The following is a 17,529-nucleotide window of genomic DNA, read 5'->3' as shown; positions in this document are numbered from 1 at the left end:
GGGAGGGCAAACCACAGTATCTGTGGTGTGCGACAGTTTCAGGGGGTTGGGGGGTGCCAAATTCATATTCTTGAAGGAAAAAACCTTGTTACACAAAGTGCCTAGCATACAGTGCGCATGTTGGTCTATCGATTATTCATATCATTTTGAAACACATCCCTGTTGGTTTCTGATCACATTTGAACTCATTCTACGTTTATTTCTGAATGAACCAGAAGTTGATTTTTGAATGCGTGCATAGTGTAGGCCTATGCAATGTCTTTGTAGGGAAATCCACATCGCATCTAGAAATAATAAACTTTCCCATAAACAGAAGCGAACAGAGCTATACGAGATGGGCCGAATAAACCCGAACAGATGAAAGATAATCGCTGTTTGTTTATGTGTTTGACTGGGTGTGCAAATGAACAGCGTTGTTATAATTACTAGTGAAATCCATAGATTCAGACTACCAGAGAGGAAATACATGACTAACAGGAACAACAGGTAAGAAAGATTACATATGAATCATCAGGGCGTATCTCAGATGAAATTTTGGCAGAAAACTTTCTCCAGATCGCTACACTACTAAGGGCCAGTTGTACAGTCCCCGGTTAGCAGCTGCATAAGTTCTGCTCTTGGAATAGCGCTGAAAACGCGTTGTACGAGCACGTAATAACGCCTAACCGGAGAATAAATGCGGGATAACTAAACTGGTGATTCTGGCTGGGATAGTGAAGTTAATCAGAGAATAAGTTTTGACAATGGCAGGAATAGTTGCAGAATTAATGATGACAAGATTGACTGTTATAACGCGGAAGGAGAAGAAACAGGGACATCACACAAATTATACGGAAGAATATGATGATTCCAAATTTATATATAAGTTGCGTACTACTACTACTGCTACTACTACTACTACTGCTACTACTACTACTACTGCTACTACTACTACTATTATTTTATCTCATGCTTGAGAAACTGGAGATTATGAATGAAATGTGAAACTACTTCCTAATATAAAACTTTTTGCTTCTAGTAGGCCTAATAGGCATTTTATATGGGTACTCCGTGGATTATATTCTGTAGTGTTATCTGTGTAAATGAGGTATATAAAAATGTACCATTTGCGCCAGAACAGTCTCGCTTATTTGGCGTGTGTTAAAACTGCTGCAATATTAAAAGCCCTATTTCGTTTTATCTAGCATACAGTGACAAAATAGACGTAGTCAAATTGAGAAACCACACCAGTCTTTGTTATTATTCGTATTAATAGCTTTTTCAGTATTAGACAACGGCATTTTGATTTTTCATGTACCAAACGTTTGACGAACTTTGATGAGGTAATAGATTCTTCTGCAGAAAGGAAAGCACGCCAGGTAAAGCTGAAGCAAGATTAGAGAGAAAAAAATGCTGAGACCTAAGAATCGAAGAAATGTGTGCTATCTTGTTTGTCTCTTGTCTTTATGGCTTCCTATGTTTATGTCACACAAAAGAGAAAGCTATTAGAAAATAGGCAATAAAGAGTGCACATTTTATGAAGATTTCTTATTCTCCGTGTTACAAATAATCCCGCCCAGTATTAATTGTGAGTTTTTTTAAGGCGGAGGGGGGGAGTAGGATGTCAAACCGGCCGACTGGGGGCAAGACAAGACATTTTAATTTGCACAGCCCTGAAAATAGGTTTAATGGCTTCCATTACAAAATATACACGTCTGAACTCCACAGAGCGAAATACAGTGATGTGTGATAGAAGAATGCTGTGTGAAGAGGTGTGGCACTGCACTCTGGCACATGTAAGACCAAATAACATGTCTTACGTTTCCTCGGACATATATATTTCATATAACACTTCAGAAAGATGTGCGCTAAAAATGAACATATTTTCGAAAAATCAATATTTTTTTTATCGATTTATTTTTTTAATTTCTGACGTCCTATCTCAAACTGTCAAATTTTTGCCACGGTCCGGAAATATTGTAGATCCGGCGCTGCCGAGGAATCAACCATGGCGAGAGCAATCCCATCCGCATTCAACCCCCACCAACACTGAAGACTGTTATAGAGCAAAGAAAGTTGGGGAAATTTGGAACACTAACGGTGAGGATGCTAAAAACATAACTGACATCACCTGGACCATAAGTAGTACAATGAAGATGAGAGAAAAAAGAAAAGCACAAGATGGGCATCACCGGGTCTCTGCATGCGATGGGAGCCATTCCACCCACAGCTATTGTACCCCTAACCCGCAATAATCAAGATCTTAGAGAGTACCCACTATTGAACAGAGTGCTATCCCTAAAATAGAATCCCGCATCCGGCCATCCTGATTTAGGTTTTCCGTGATTTCCCTAAATCACTCAAGGCAAATGCCGGGATGGTTCCTTTGAAAGGGCACGGCCGACTTCCTTCCCCTTCCTTCCTTAATCTGATGAGACCGATGACCTCGCTATCTGGCCTCCTTTCCCCAAAAACAACCAACCAACCTAAAATAGAACACACGGTGCGTCAGAAAACAAAGCAACTATAAGACTAAATGAGGGACTGCAGAGGCAGCTGGCAAAGGTTGCAGGGTCGAGGGTCCCCCAGCCCTAGCATGCAGCGGAAGACACCCCAACCACCCTGCCCCGAAAGATAGTTTCAAAACCTTATATCTGAGAATAAAAACCACTTTCATGGGCAAAACAGGGAACCAGTTCAACTGTCCATGAATTGTCCAACAATATTACAGGCAAAGAATTCAGAAGACCATGCACAAGGATATGAGCTGCCGTCTGTAAGGCTGCATAACCAGAATGTCAGGATGCCTCATTACATAAAATAAAACTATGGGTTAGTCTTGCATGACTGATGCCAAGGTGACACAGGACAGTGGATTCCTTCCAGGAGAAATGGAAGGAGGAGAGCCACAGAGCAGTAGTTCCCTTGGTAGTGTAGTGTTTACTAGAGGGGCAATAGCCCACCAATTATGTTTTTCCATCTCCAACAGAGCAGAAGCCTTATTTGCAATCGTAAATCCACACCTGAGATTCACAAAGCAAATGTGATGTGAGAAATTCCTTCTCTAGCCACATGGTTGGCCAGTTCATTCCCTGGGATACTCACATGACCTGGAACCCAGAGAAAGACAGCTGAGCAGGCAGCAGTTCATTCCCTGGGATACTCACATGACCTGGAACCCAGAGAAAGACAGCTGAGCAGGCAGCACTACTAAGATCACAGAGATGGTCATGAACAGCAGAATCACAGGGTGACAACAGCAACAGTGATCAATGGCCTGGAGACTGCTCACTGGGTCACTGCAAATCAAAATGACTTCAAGGAAGGCTTGTTTAACAAAATGTAGGGATCTGTTAATGGCTATCAGCTCCACTGTAAAATCATTACACGTTCTTGGCAACGAATGTGTTTCCTGACTGCCTGAAGACATAAAAGCGTATCCTGTCCTATCCAAGTTTTGGAACTGGCAGTTTAGGTGATGGTAGTAACCTAGTACTCTTGGAGAACTGAAAGAAGCAGATGCTGAAGGTCGTGGGGCAGCTGATACTTTAGAAGCACAGAATTGAATGGTGGTCTTTTTCGTGGCCTGGGTATCAACAAGGAGGGGAGTGGGGGTATATCAAAACATAGGGTGTACATTCTAAGGAGCTTAGGCCGAGATCTCAGCAGAGGGCTGCAAGGCACATTCCAACTGGTAATCCCATCCAAGGGCAGGTGTCAGAGGGTTCAATGCCCTTTGTATGCAAAAAGAAAGCGATAATTTGGATGATGAGGAAATTGTTAGATGGTAAGCGAGCAACAGTAAGTACCATCGGAGCTGAAGAGAGAAGATTCCCACTTCAGCAAGGACACTGTCTATGGGACTAGTCTGGAAAGGCACCTGTGGCTGGTCAAACACCATGATGATCAACTGGGTCTAACAGTTTCGAAGTTGAAGGTGCCACTGAGCCATAAACCTCGCAACCACAGCCCAGTCGGGCCGTCACCAGGGCCTGGTAAATATCGAGTAGGGTAGCACAATCCGCACCCCAAGAGGTGTGGGCAGGGAGGCAGAGAATGTTAAGCTTACGCATGCAACTAGCCTTCAATTGACAAATATGAGGGCAACCAAGTGTGCTTTTAATCGAAGAGAAAGCTCACATAAGGGATTGAGTAACAGTGTCCAAGTACTGGGTACCCAAATAGTTTTCTGGTTCAGGACAGACCATGGTACGAAGACATGAATGTATGATCTGCATTTTTACATGAGAGAATTGGAAACCATGAAAAGGGTCAAAGCTGAGGTCCTTCAGATGGTGCCTTGGAGCTGGTGTTCAGTGAAGTCCATGGAATAGGAGCTCTACCAAATGCAAAATCATCAACATACAGTATGAGGGTGACTGGTTGCTCGACAGAGGTCACTAGCCCACTGATGGTGATGAAGATTGTGACACTCAGCACAGAGGTCTGTGGAACACCATTCTTTCGGGCCCGTGGAGTGAAGTACCAATCTGGAATGTTTGGAGAAAGCCTGGGATTACTGTTTCCAACCTAACCAGCTGGTCAGTTGTGGGTTGTCCCTCCTGGAAACCACACTGATAAGGGCATAAAACGCACCGAGACTTGAGAATCCAGCACAATCTGCAGGTAACCATCCCTTCAAGCAGTTTGCAGAGCACGTTGGCGAGAGTAATTGGTTGGTATCTGTTGAGAAACATTGGGTATTTGCCGTGCTCCTGGATTGGGACAGTGATACTACCTTGTCATTGTGAAAGGAAAACACCTTCCAACCAAATACAGTTGAAGACCCTGAGTAGAGGGAGACTTTGAGTAACTTTGAGGTGTTTTATCCTCTGATTATGAATTACATCAGGGCCTATGGCTGTACTGTGAGACAAGGAAAGAACCTGAAGCAGTTCCCAGTCAGTGAAAAGTTCATTATGTAATTCGGCTGGGGTGGGGGGGGGGGCCTGTGAAACGTAGGTGAATGCTTCAATTTCTTTGTGTGTTAGAAAGGTAGCCACATACAAAAAGATGCACACATTGTTGCAAACTGGGTCACAAGGTATTCAGTAAGAATCAATGCATTGGTACAAAGACCACACTGAAGAACAAGACCCAGAAACTTTATTTACTTTTGATGGCCCAGAAGACTACAGAGCTAGGCCCACATGTGTGAGGGAGAGACATACTTTCCCAAAGAGGAGATTTAGTGCTCCCAGCTTTCCTTTTTGCTCCAGTTAATTAGATAGCGAGCCTTAGTGCAAAGCTGCTTAAAAGTGATGAGGGCGGCCTGTGAAGCATGCCACTTGAGACGTTGCACAGCCCTACAACGAACCTGAATTGGTGCTGCAATGTCTTTGGTCCACGATGGGACTTGTTGGTGGCAGAGTGAACCTGCATAAAGAGGAATAGCAGTTCCAGAAGCACAGGTGATAGCATCAGAGATGTCTCACACAACCTTGTTGATGCAATCTGGCAAAGAAGGAGTGAAGGTAACAGCAGATGCATACAACCGCCAGCTGGCTCTATGAAGAACCTAACAAGGTGGCAAGAAAGTGACAAGATTACTGGGAAGTGGCAACGGTCACACAATCATAGTGGAGTGACCAGTGTAGTGAAGCCATGAGACTAGGGGAAAATAGTGTAAGCTCAATAGCCAAAAAGGTGCTATGAGTCGTAGTGAACTGGGTAGGAGTACCATCATTGACGAGGCACAGTTCTAGATCAGAAAGAAGAAGGTCAAGCAGGTGGTCCGTATCAGATGAAGTGTTACTTCCTCCTCAAGGGGTGTGGTGTGCATTTAAATCCTCAAGTAGAGAAAAGAGGGTGGAGAGGGAGCTTTTGGATTACGGTGGTCATCTCAGAGAAAGTAAGTGTCCTGTCTCGAGGCTGGTGATGGCTGGGGTAGTTTACACTTGCACCACTATTGCTTCCTATTTGCTATGGAGGGGAATCCGCTCACTGACGACGTATGTGCAAACCAACGAACAGACTCCTCCAACTGCCCTCCCAGATCCAGTACGATTCTGACAGAATGCACAATTACAGATCACTGGAGAATGGACATCAGAGAAGAGAGTTTCTTGGAGAGCGACACAGACTGCAAAATAAGAGGAATTTAGTCGCTGCAGTTCCAGCAAGTGACAGTAAGATCCATTACAGTTCCACTCAATGATCTTATTATGGGTGTCCAGGGTAAGTGTGAATGGGCCAGGAGGGCTGGCCATGGTCCAAGATAACTTTCTGTCACCAATAAGGATGGAACATCAATGAGCATTGATTCAGAATCCAATAGCATGGGGGCTCTGACACACCCAGGTCCACCAGAGTAACCTCCTTCTTCTTCTAATTTTTTGTGGCTGAGATCCTTACAAGAGCTTATAATGCTGTAAATGCGGGGTCAGATAAAGAGTGGACAGCTCTGGGACTCACAAACTGCAGCTCCTTCAGTCACTGCCTGCTGTCAGACCATTGATCTGTAGATTTTAGGAAGAGGGGTCCCAAGAGGGAGCCCTCTCACTGACATGCAGCACAGGATAAGCTCCTTCTCTGCCCAGGTGTAGGAGGAAGTGGTTCCTGAAGATGATGCCATGAGAACCACAAGAGTGGAGGGCGGTGCTAGATCTAGCTTGGATAAAAAATGAAGTGGGGGTTGACACCAGTGACGTTTGCATAATCATTCATCATGTCGACAGAATGCAGATGTTCATATGTTTTCTTGACTCAGTATATGACAGGCAGTCAAATGATTTATATTCTCATATTTCCTATATTGGGCAAACCGGTGAATGCGAAGGATTTTGTTCAGTACAGCTGATACACAAAAAGGCAGTTTCTCACAAGGATGATCTTCATGAAGCGGTCACCCACAGTTTCCACTTTTGAGTCTGCTGCATAGCAGGATGAAGTATGACCCTAAAGTGTAAATATCGGAAACACTTCATGTTGGTGGGACCTAAGGTTTCATGTCACACATGTGAACCATAACTAACTTTTCTGGAAGGGCATTTTGTTCAAAGGCCAAGACAAAAGAGTCTGTATATGTTCAATTATCGTTTGAGTCTTTTTGTACATTTCAGACAAAATGTACACCTCACGGTTCGAGATCAGCTCATAGTACCACATCTGTCTGAATATGGTGCAAGGGGGTTAATTTTCAGAGAGACCTTGAATTCCAAAGCTTTTTGTGAGGTAACAGCCACTGTTGTCACCCAATCATTCTCATGCCTGAACAGCTGGAGACTGTGCAGCAGAGGAAGACTTAATAGGGATACATTGCTCACCTTTCCCAATCAGATAACTTCTCCATATATGTCTTATGTGCTTAAAAAAAATAATAAAATAAATAAATAAATAAATAAATAAAAATAAAAAAAATGGTTCTGTCATCATAAAAGTATTTCCATCTGTTCTAGTACATGCCAGGTAATGAGTAATTGTTTTGCTCCCAGTCATCTGGTTTGCGTCTTCTCCCATGTGGCAGCCAAGGTAGGGAAAGCATTGGAATTGTAACTGTCCAACGTTGAAGTATCTAGACCTGTCTGGTGATATGGACCAATCAGAAAAGACATTCTCTTTGTTCAGTGTGATATGTTTCATGTGCAAAACGCCCACCTTGTTGTCTGCCACCTACTACGGTGAAGGGCTCTCTCCACAGGGGCCAGCCTGCTGCAGCAGGTCATCTGGTACAATGACCATTGCCAGGAGTCCAGATGCTCCAGGAAGACTGGCATCTACTCCTTGGCATGCGTGGGGAGCTAGCAACTCAGGCATCAGATGTGTGATACCTGTGTTGTCAAGAGACTCTACCGAAAGTGTACGTAACAACACCACCATGTACAGTTGGCTACCACGTTGACTTCTGACTGCGTATATGAATCTGCACAATTATTGTGCACAGGGTGTCATCAACACAGTAGGCGGAAGGTGCTATTTAAGGTATTCTTTCCGAATCGGTCCACACTACAGAAAAATTTTGAAAATTGATATCAAATATGGAAGGGGACCAAAATTACTTCAGCCAAGAAGTGATGTAAGGTAAATGAATGACTATATCAATGAAAGAAAGCAGAAACTAGGGGAATAGCTAGGTCTCATTGAACATTGCCACCATGAGAAAAGGATAAACGGAGATGGGAAACTCCAGCACAAGAAAGTAAGTAGGTGCTGCAATTTTTTGGGGCTCCTCGCTCACCACGGAGAGGCTCACGAAAGAGTTGAGAGACCACTGAGCGGTGTAGTTGTTTAGCATAATTTTATGGTGGTGATAATTATTTCAGAAATCTTAAATTTTTGATGGGTGTTTCAACCATAAGGAGAAGCAAACTTTAGACAAAGTTTTTATGTTATTCACTCATAAAGTGAAATCGAGATGTTCTCAAAAGATCGAGGAAGCAATGAACATGCACCTCTTGATAAAACAACGTTCTCAGAGGTCAGAAAGATACAATTTCAATGAAATGTTTGTATATGCTATTGTACATCTGTATCTTCATAGGAGCTCACACACTTACCAAATATACATTATGTATATCTCAATGTGATGTGACCTTTTGCCTTTTCAGGACGAATATATGTCAAATAGCACATGCGGGGATGCCTATTTCTTGTCTTGGTTGTCCATTCTACACCTTAAATAAATTTCATAGCGTATATTTAAAAGGGGATTTTGCATTTTGCAATTTTACACCCTAATTGGGTACACATAATAAAAATACTTTGTGTTGTTTACAAAAGTAGAAGGCATTTCTTCCAAATGAATACCTAACACAAACATTCACAAACTTAGAACAAGTCACACCCCAAAATATTTTTTCAGATTCCTGCATGCTGAGATCCAAATGTTACTGAACATCATAGACGCATCTGAGCATGATTCATGGAGAATGTTGCCAAAACTTCATTTGCTGAAGCTGGATTTCCGAACTGAGTGTCATGCTTGGGAATTACCTCTGTGTATTTACATTTACATCTGCAGAATAAATTATTTAAGCCATCAGAAAAAAAACATTATGCACTGTTTTCTACACCTACATACTGCAACCCACTTGAAGTGCATGGCAGAGGGTATGTCCCATTGTACCAATTATCAGAGTTTTCCCCGTTCCCTCTCGCGGGAAGAATGTTTAAATGCCTCGGTGCATGCTGCAACCAATCTAATCTTATCCTTACGGTTGCTATTGGAAACGACATGTAGGGAATGGAGGATGTTCCACACAGACATCGTTTAAAGCCCATTCTCGAAACTTTACTGGTAGACTTTCTCAGGCAGCTTCCATCATCTTCAAGTCTGCCAGTTCAGTTCTTTCAACATCTCTGTTACACTCTCCCATAGGTCAAACAAATATGTAATCATTCGTGCTGTCCTTCGTGCTTTCAGTATCCCATTACTTCTAATTAGTACGGATCCTACCATTTGAACAATACTCTAGGATAGGCCGCACGAGTGATTTGCAAGCAATCTTCTTTGTAGGCCGATTATATTTCCTCACTATTCTACCAGTAATCCGAAGTCTGATAGTTGCTTTACTCATGACTGAGGCTATGTGATCGCTCCATCTTATGTCCCTACAAAGTGTTACACCCAGGCATTTGTACGAGTTTACCGATTCCAGCTGTGACTCATTGATACTGTAGTCACATGACACGACTTTTTTCGTTTTGTGAAGTGCACAATTTTACATTTCTGAACATTGAATTCAAACTGCCAATCTTTGCACCACTTTGAAATCTTATAAACGTCTGATTGAATATTTGTATAGCTTCATTCAGATGGTACTTCATTGTAGATAAATGTATCGTCTGCAAAAAGTCTGAGGTTAATATTAATATTATCCGCAAGATCATTAATATAGAACATGGACAGCAAGGGCCCCAACACATTTCCCTGGGGTACATCCAAAGTCACATCTACATGTTTTGATGACTCTCTATCGAAGATAACATGCTGTGTCATCTCTAGCAAGAAATCCTCAATCCAATCACAAATTTCGCCTGATGTCCCATACTAATGTACTTTTGATAAAAAAAAAAGCGTAGGTGTAGTACTGCATCAAATGCTTTTTGGAAATCAAGAAATACGGCATCTACCTGACTGTCTTGATCCGTGGCTTTCAGGATGTCATGTGAGAAAAGTGCGAGATGGGTTTCACACGATTTTATGTTCCCAAAATTATGCTTGTTGGCGTGGAGGAGGGCGTTCTGTTCAAGATATCTCATTATATTTGAGCTCAGAATATGTTCTAAGATTCTACAACAAATGGATGTCCAGGATATTGGACTAAAGCTTTGTAGCTCACTTCTGTTACCTTTCTTATAGACAGGTGTGACCTGTGCCTTCTTCCAGCTACTGGGCACTTGGTTTTTGTTTGAGGCATCTACAATAGATTATAGTGAACAGAGAGGTTAACTCAAGCTAACGACACCATTCACACAGCTTGCGACAAAAAATTCTGTTTGTACAGGCTAGGGGTCATGCTACTTGGGTCGAAGCGACGATCTACCGAAGTTTGGGAAATCACTGACGGCGGCCGGAGCTAGTGGCAGGCTGTTCGCATCCCCACATAAGGAAACAGCCTCCACTGCTGCCCACGGATCTAAGCTCCCACGCAGGACACCGGCGGCCTCCAAGCTGGGCGTGCCCGTGTCGCCTATCAGGACGTTCCTACTCGCCACGCAACGTCGGGTAGGCCGTTCGTGACCAGAGGCTTACGCACTCTCGAACGTACAGCGGCAGATACGACTGAACCCGGCTTTCGTTGGTACTCAGATTTCACTCTTTGCTGTCATGTTTTTCACATGAAGGGTACATGGATTTCAGCAAAATAGTTTCGCAACCGGTGCGCTGGTGATGCGCTATTTGGTTTCGTGTTGCTTTTTCTGTCTTAAGTGCAAAGACCGTTCAAAACTACTTTAAACGTCAAAATTTTGTAATTTATCTTCCTTGCAAATGTAGTTCGTTTTTCAAAGATTCTTATCCTGGACAGCCGTTCGTCCGCTCCACATTTGATATTACGAGGTTGTTCCTTTCATTTTCTCCAGTCGTTGCTAGTGGTAGTTCAGAGGGCGTTATACATTTATAAATGACTTTTGAGACAACGTACATTCATTGGCTCTACTTGGCAATCATTTTACTTCTGTCTCTAATCACACCACAAAATTAGGATCTTTCTTTCCTCTGCAGGAATATATCCCTATGGTCTGTGTGTTTCAGAAGTGAACAGACATACGTCACGGAGTGATACTTTGGACCGTAGTGATGAGAGAACATAAGCTTTATGCCTGAATGTACACATCAACTGATATTCCTTCACACGATTATTGTTTATGAGTTTGGTTAGGCGTCAGATAAACGCCGAACTCCACAGGCAAACAGCGCGAACTAAGGAGGCATTGATTACTCGTGTTTTAAATATTTTCCGCACGCTAATGAATAATGCAACCAGCATCTGTCCATATAACCCACGAAGCTGCCTGAAGAGGACGGTGTAATTTTATAATGAGAGCTATGAAGACAAACTGATAATAAAACACAAGTAATGACTAGTTAGTTTACCATCAAATAGGCCTGCTCCCATTTCTGTCTGATTAAAACACTTTCATCTCGGGAAACATAGAATAAATCTTGCGACAATTTTATGATTTGCTTCATAGTGATCCATACTATACACAAAGAGTTTTCATTTCCTTCTAAAAACCCTGTGCAAAACAGCAATTACAGTGTCAAGTTATTGGGAATGTAAAGGTCGTCTACACTTCAGCAACGTAGGCTGTGAACAGTAGCTGTCCTCTGATGCAAGTTTGGCGTCTATAGGGAAAGATTCTCGTCAAGACACGTTGGCAATATGTATCTACCTAGAGATTCTCAATGGGAGCGGCATTACGACCACGTAACCCTGGGGTGGCCAGATATTAAAGCTGGTGACGTAACAATCTCGTTTTCTACATCATTGGCGGCTTGGTGTAGGCGCAGAAAAAAGCTAGTTACAGTATGCGGAGAACATGGTGTGGTTTCGAAGCGTTAATATTCTGAAGGTAAATGAGCAACGTATGATAAGGTGAAGAATATTTACTGTTCTCCGGGCAGTTTTCCAGAAACTCAGATAAAATTTGCACTGAATCGGAAGAAATCTCAATGAGATCAAAAAATTACCTGTCAATAATTACGCATCGCGAAGCTGAGTAGTTCACACGGTTATGCCGTGAAACAACTAGGTAGAGGTACTATTTAAGACACTATGAAATGATGCCTTGAGACAAAATTGAATGCCCTTCGTACCTCAGAATGTTTCGTTTACAAATCAGATGCTTTATTTTCGTGGAGAGCTTCATTAGTAGAAACAGATTAAACAACTTAGCATTCTGACATTCTCCTAGTCGTAAAATGTTTCATCCAGAAGGTTATTACGGAAGAAGCTACTGGTAACTCCCAGCTGGACTCATTTTAACAGCATAGTGAATTTACGGACAAACACAGAAAAAAAGGCAAGTCAAGAATTAAAAATTTGTTCTTCGTAACTGGAATATAGATATCTCGAATGGATGCTGGAAAACAGAAAACTGAGTGTTTTCTCTATGTTGGCGTTTTGTAAAAGGGAATAGTCGATCAACCTGCTCCTCAGAAACTTTCAATTAAGAGTGTTCAATTAGAAAAACAGAGTTACACCTGTTACTGGAGAAAGCAGCATAGAGAGAAGTGAGGGTGAACCCCAAATAATATTTTTCTGTCATATCACAGAGAAAATGGTTTGTGACACACAGTACTATCATATAGTACTGATGTTTGAAAGCCAATGAAACCATCCAAGTGTGTGAATGCGCGAAGTCAAGTTTCGCAGTCCTGAGTAGGTACTTTAATCCTCGGTTTTGGGACAACTAGTCCACCGCTTTTGGTTTGACTGACTGGCAGAGGACTCGCTCGTTTCTGGGCCAGGGCCAAGTCTGTTAAAGAGTGGTTTTTGTCCTATTCAGAGGCTTCTGTTGTCATGACATAGAACTGAATGTCTACAAGAGGAATGAACTACTACATTCTACTCTTGTCACCAAGATATATCTCCGTCAAAGGCGATCCTACATACTGAGCCTGCGTGAGCTTGCTTCAGCGACTATGAGGCAGTCCTCTGTCCATGGTCGCTGCTGAGTACCGTGGACACGAACTTTTACGCGAAGGAATACTGACATTTGCCATCTACCATTCAGTTGCCAAAATACATGTCACACTCACCTACATTTCATTTTCACTGGAGTCACGATCAAGTCTTCCATTCCAGCCTGTTCTCTGATCCAATGACGTGTTTTTCTCTCTCTCTTCAGGTAATCCCCATCTTACACTTGTCGCCATTTCTCAATGTGCAATACTCACTTTTTGAATGGTTTTTGTACTATCTAATCCAAAACAGGTAGCGCAAACGGTTTGTAAACATTTCTATTCCGACAGAGCAGAAGCTTAGTTTTGAATATCCAATTTAGTTTACAAAAAAGCACTACACTTTGTTTCTTTTCTCGTTCATTCAGTCGTCGTCTTTAACTACTGCAAGTACAAAAACCTATCAAGCAGTTCTATGACTACATTCTTAATTTCCTTTACAGTCTTTTCACTGGATTTATTATAGGTTATTTTAGTCTCATTAGTACCAGTTGATCTATTTAGTTGTCCAATTCGTCGGTTAGCTTTTATCTAGCTAGAGGCAAACTGTATAATGTCGCCAACAAAATGAAGGTGTTTCCGGTATGATCCATTAACCCTTTGACCCGGCTGTTCCTTGCGCCGCTATCTGTTCCCGCCCGTGTAATTAATTAGTCCCGTTCCTCGCGACGCATTTTTGCAACGCGACATAATCTGACATGTTTCGGTGCACTTCTCCAAATCAAGTGATTGTTGTGATTGTAGGTTGTCAACAGTTCGAACGTTTTGGCAGGAGGAATGAGGTACTATGAAAACAAGCACATTACAATTCATTTATTTTGACAGTATCATGAAGGTTTTTGCTGAAGGAGCGAACGCGCACACAATACTTTTCGGAAAATAGATGTTTCAAGAATCTCTTTCCTCGAGTAATACATTTCAAAATCGTGTTTCTGAATTATGCCTTTTAGGAATAACACTGCGAACAAATAATAGAAATCCCAATTTTTTGGTTGGTACCCATCTTTTCAGCATATTCGTTCGTCTCATTAATTATTATTAGCAACCTATCGTCAAAAACGAATGTGAAAACACAAAGTGAACCCTTGTGGCTGGTGTACAACTAAATACACTTTGAAGAGCCTCCAGAACGTTGCCAACTGCGGGCCCGAGCGCCGTTCGTCGAGTACGCAGCGCAGCGCTATCAGGTAGGCCGAACTCAGTTCGTCGGATACGGTCAAGGGGTTAACGCACTGAACTCAATGATTTCCATGAAATATAATCCCTTAGTTAGAAAAATTTCAGGTAAAAAAAAATTAAAAAAAAAAAACAAACGAAAATTGTCCTTACCAAGTAATGATCCTAGCTCCTACGTTTCTGAAGGTCCCGGGAGCAAGCAGGGAAATTTTCCATTGCGATACTTGTAAGCTCATCATTTATCACAGCCCGTTGGATGTCTGTGATATCTTGCGGAAATAAGAAAAAATCGCAAGGAGATAGATCTGGCGAATGTGGCGGATGTGGGATGGAAATAACACAGTGTCTGACCAGATAGGCGGTAACAGCTAAAGCAGTATGGTGTCTTACATTGTCATGCAGTAAGAACCAGTCCTGAGAATGCCACAAATCTGGGCGGTGATGTCGAATTGCTTGTCGCAAACGTTTCAAGAGAGTTTGGTTAGCTGTTTGACCTGGTTGAATATACTCATGGTGAACTAATCCTTTAATATCAAAGAACGCGATCAACAGTTTTTGACTTTTTTTCCGAGTCTGGTGATCCAGGATTCCGCTATTCAGCACTTTGCGCATCGCGTGAGGGTCATACTGGTAACATCGACTTTCATCCCCAGCAATAATCTTTGACAGGGATGTGGGTCACGTCTTGCTATATCCAGTAATTCAGCAGAAATTTTTCGTCTTCCCTCTCCCCATTCGTCTGTTAGTGCGCGAAGGACGGGTTTTGCATTAAGTTTCCGTTTCGCTAAATTTCGCGTAAAATCTTATGACACCCACATCACGATTCAAATTAAGTTGTTCTGATGTTCGAATCCTGCCTCGGGCCTGGATGTGTGTGATGTCCTTAGGTTAGTTAGGTTTAAGTAGTTCTTAGTTCTAGGGGACTGATGACCTCAGATGTGAAGTCCCATAGTGCTCAGAGCCATTTTGTTCTGATGTCGCATGCACCACTACATGACGGTCTTCTTGCAACTGCCTTACACGCTCCGCGTTTGCATCGGTATGAGCTGTAGACGCGCGACCAGCTCTGGGGTAGTCTTGCACTGATTCTCTGCCTTCACGAAACCTTTTGTGCCACTCGACTTCCTGAAAGTGCATCGCCTGCAGAGAGAGTTTGTACGTCACTTTAAGGACGCACACATACCATGTAACAAACACTTTTGTTCCTTTTCAGTATTACAAACTCAGAAAACAAACTATCCTGGAACTTTTCTGACAAAGGGAATATTTTGTTTATACAGGGTGGCACACGAAATGTATTACCGTTTTGTTTTTGAATATAAACTTTATTGTCAATACAATCTGAAAGGAACATATACTACAATGACGAGCCGTCCATGGAGATTTGTTCTAACTCAGCACATGCTCAATATGTCCACCATTTCGTCTCCTAACTTCCTTCAAACGAACACTGAAGTTAGTGATTACCCTACGGCACATATCTTGCGTAATTTCACTGCAAGCATGAAGAATAAGTCTTCTGAGCTGCATTAAATCACGTGGACGTTTCGGGAAAATTTTTTCCTTTAGGTACCCCCAACGAAAAAAGTCACATGGATTGAGGTCTGGACTATTGGGGTGGGGGGGGGGGCGGGGGGGAAAGGCAATTTTATCCATCATTGAAGGGACCTGGAAACCTGAGTGAAATGCTCCGCATGTCGAAATGCTCGTGTAAAAACTCCAACACAGTGTTTGCAGTATGTGGCCTTGCTCCATCTCGCATGAACCACTGCGTGTTGAAGGGCAACGCAGTAGCAAGAAGCTGTGGAATGAAGCTATTGCGAAGCAAGTCAAATAACGCTCGCTGTTCATAGTTTCTTCAAAGAAAAAGGGTCCAGTAAGTCCGTGACTGGAAATTGCTGCCCACGCTGTAATCCTCGGAGCATAATGTCGTTCATGAAGCACTTGTGGGTTTTCAGTGGCCCAAAAGCGTACATTTCGTTTGTTAACCACACCGTCTAAATGAAAATGCGCCTCGTCTGAAAACCAAACTTTGTTGAGAGTTTCTTCCCTATCCTCCGCCCACTCGTATTCTTCAGTGAGCTTCTGTGCACAGGTCATCTTGTATGGGTACATATGGAGGTCACTTTTAAGAATGCGTTGAACGGAGCGTCTGGATATTCCCAGTTGCACTGCTGCCTTTCTACACGATTTCCCGGGACGTCTCTGTACAGCAACTCGTACCGCTTCAATTTTCTCCGGCGAACAAACAGGCTTAGGCCGAGGTCGCTTCGCTTCCAATGCTGTTCCTTCCTGTACAAATTTATCGTACAACCTGTGGATGGTCGTCTTGCAAGGGACTCATCGTGTGTTAAACTGTTGTCGAAAACGCCTCTGAGTCACAACAAGGCTTTTCGTTTCATGAAAAATAACACAATTGCCGATAGTTGCTGTATCGTCAGTCAGCCATTGCTGCTTACTAGTCTCCTAGCGGCAGTATCGTGAATTACACGTCATTTCGTAACTCATTTGTTTTTCCAAGCTCTGCTGGTACTGCTGTAGAGATCGTAGCGGGATATCTCATGGTCGGCCGGGGTGGCCGTGCGGTTCTAGGCGCTACAGTCTGGAGCCGAGCGACCGCTACGGTCGCAGGTTCGAGTCCTGCCTCGGGCATTGATGTGTGTGATGTCCTTAGGTTAGTTAGGTTTAATTAGTTCTAAGTTCTAGGCGACTGATGACCTCAGAAGTTAAGTCGCATAGTGCTCAGAGCCATTTGAACCATTTTTTGATATCTTATGTGCGTCGTAAATTGAGAAAGAAACAATTGGTAACACATTTCGTGCGCCACACTGTACTTGGAAAACTATTTAATTTTCTAGTGTGTGGTAAATACTACACTTAAATTTCCTACCTAAAACGCTTCTCTATAGTATAGCATACAACAATGAGCCAAAACATTATGACCATAGCCCGTCACGAGATTGAATATCGCCTGTTGGTGCTGCGGACACGTGACGAGGCAAGGAAAGTGTACAGGGTGATTCGAAATTCCTATCACAGGCTTCTAGGTGTTGTAGGGGAGCTTTAGTAGATGAAGTTTTGATAAGGAACCCATGTCCGGAAATGTACCCTAATATTTAACACAGGGTTGAAGATCGGAACACTTTCAAATCTCCCACCTCATAATACGCACATAAGCTGAGAAAAGGGAGCCGTCGTCAGTACCTGACATCACTTAACACTTCCGTCAACCTACAACAATGGCAGCG

General features: G+C 42.7%; 1 protein-coding gene across 1 annotated transcript in view; it reads right to left on the bottom strand.

Moving 5' to 3' along the window:
• Nucleotides 1-17,529, bottom strand: part of LOC124555650 — a 302,716-nt gene that overhangs the window by 162,036 nt on the left and 123,151 nt on the right. The gene's annotated exons all lie outside the window — the stretch shown is intronic.

Source organism: Schistocerca americana, chromosome X (genome assembly GCF_021461395.2).
Source record: "Schistocerca americana isolate TAMUIC-IGC-003095 chromosome X, iqSchAmer2.1, whole genome shotgun sequence".
NCBI classification, from domain to species: Eukaryota; Metazoa; Arthropoda; class Insecta; order Orthoptera; family Acrididae; genus Schistocerca; species Schistocerca americana.
Note: the sequence above shows the minus strand (reverse complement) of the source record. Positions and strands in the feature narration are given on the sequence as shown.